The sequence below is a fragment of the Sardina pilchardus genome, chromosome 12 (assembly GCF_963854185.1).
Source record: "Sardina pilchardus chromosome 12, fSarPil1.1, whole genome shotgun sequence".
Classification (NCBI taxonomy): domain Eukaryota; kingdom Metazoa; phylum Chordata; class Actinopteri; order Clupeiformes; family Clupeidae; genus Sardina; species Sardina pilchardus.
The window spans coordinates 17659591-17661911 of record NC_085005.1 but is presented as its reverse complement, the minus strand read 5'-3'; the positions used below and the strand labels follow the sequence as shown (position 1 = coordinate 17661911).

Genomic DNA, 2321 nt, shown 5'->3' with positions numbered 1-2321 from the left:
TTGTAGGGGGGTGTGTGGGTGGGTGTGTTAGAAATGTGGGCGTGTGTTTGTCCTCCTGACGAGGAGTGTTAGCATTCGGTCCTACTCTGCTTCACTCTGCCGTAAACCAGTTCTGTTTACCATCACTGATAACCACTCAGTGACTGAGTGTGTGTGTGCGTGTGTGCGTGTGTGTGCGTGTGTGTGTGTGTGTGTGTGAGTGAGTGTGTGCGCGCAGCTCAGCAGAGAGTAAGTCATGTACTGTAGGTGGGTTACTTGACTGTTTCCCCTCAACAGATTGAGTAGATTTGTACTGAAGCACCATATCATGTGACCCCCCCTCCAACACTAACAGCCTTGTTTAAACCTGGAGAGAGAAGCTCTCCACCCCTCCGGGCCCAACAACAGCCAGCCTTCAGGAAGCATTCGGAAGCATTCCAATCCCTGCTCACTCTAACCAGCTACAGTTCCACAGGAGGACCCAGGCATGGAGACTAGACTTGCAGCAAAAACAGCTTCTGAACCAGTACACGCAGCCAGCACAAACCGCAGGGGGGCCTCACAGTGTATGGCAAAGTTACTGTGGTGTTTGTTTATATGTCCATAGGTATACGGGTCGGCATACGCACAGAATGTGGAAATGAATGAAGAGGGGAGTTTGGGATGTTCATCTTCCTGGTGTGTGCAGACTCGCGTTCCTGTTTAACCCCTGCTCCTGCTTTTGATGCTTGGACAAAACTCCAACTGGGACAGCAGCACATGGTTGGGAAATGATTGGGGCATATTTAGAACCACACCACACCACACTAATCATCCAATGTGTGTGTGTGTGTGTGTGTGTGTGTGTGTGTGTGTGAGAGAGACGGAGTGAAATAAATGTTTTCCATTACTTTCTATGGTTTCTGTCCAAGTCCCAAAACACACTGCTTTCACTCATTCGCTGTTTGAGAGGGGTGGAGTGGGTGCATAAACAAACAGAAAGAGAGAGAGAGAAAGAGAAAGAGAGAGAGAGAGAGCAACAGCTGTGTAAAAGGTGTCCTGGTTCACCCAAAACATGAACCCATGCCAGACAGGTACGGTACACACACACACCTCACATTAGCTCTAGCAGCAAACACACACACACACACACACACACACACACCAATCCACACAGATACAATGCACACCCAAACACACATACAAACATAGATCACACACATACACACACACACCCTCTGTCTTTCTCCTCCTATACAGTGTAAGACACACAGATAGGCACGCACTTTTGCTACGTAATTCTCTTTATTCTTGAAAATTAATTATTGCATAAAAAACATTCCTTCAATACAAAAAACACATTGTCCAGATCAATCAATTAAATAAGACAACTGTAGCAAAAACAGTTCACCTGAAAGCCTCACGATTGTTTGTATCTATATGTGTTTTGATTGTCTTTGTGAATGTGTATGCATGTGTGACTGTGTGCAAGTCCATGTGTGTGTATGTCTGTCTGTGTGTGTGTGTGTGTGTGTGTGTGTGTACAGTATGTGTGTGTGTCTGAATGTCACAATTTCTGTTTTTGGACAATAGCATGATTACACCACCCCGCTGACATGGATAAAAGAGGCTTGCACGAGCAGCAAAGATGACCTGAATGTTTGGAATAGTCTTTGTATCAAGTGTATACTGAAAATATATATTTGTTTGTGAAATTTCAGTTGGATGAGTCACAAAGATATCTTCAATACCCAACGCATGCCCTCACACCTCTGTTGAAGCATGTGTCTGTCAGCTGTTCATAGTTTTGGTCCAAAACATTCTCATGTTATAGTATATTAGATACATTCAATGACAGTCGTTAGAATATCATATCACAGTCTATATGAGATCATATTACAGTCTATATGATATGATGTCACAGTCCATATGAATTCACATCACAATCTATATCATATGACATCACAGTCCATCTGAAATCACATCGCAATCCATATCATATGACATCACAATCCATATTAAATCACATCACAATCTATACGATATGACATCACAGTCTACTGTATATAATTGGGGTTCTGTATGTTCTGTTTACTGTATTGTAGCACCTGATAGCCACGTAGGAAAGTTCATGTGTGAACTTTCTGTTTTAGAATTGCAATGTAGCTTATCTCAATTTCATCTGCATGCAGGCAAAGAATTAGAGCAAAATAAAAGAAACTAAAATAACACTGGAGGGTCCCAGTTCACTCACTCACTTACACACACACACACACACACGCAGAAAAACAAACACAACACACACACACACACACACAGAAAAACAAACACACACACACACACACACACACACACACACACAC

General features: G+C 43.0%; 1 protein-coding gene across 1 annotated transcript in view; it reads right to left on the bottom strand.

Moving 5' to 3' along the window:
- Window positions 1–1250: 1250 nt before the first annotated feature.
- slc22a16 (solute carrier family 22 member 16) overlaps window positions 1251–2321 on the bottom strand; it is a 16677-nt gene continuing 15606 nt past the window's right edge. Inside the window, exon 9 of the mRNA XM_062550656.1 lies at window positions 1251–2321. This exon is cut by the window's right edge and continues 949 nt beyond it. The gene's annotated coding sequence lies outside the window, so the exon portion shown is untranslated.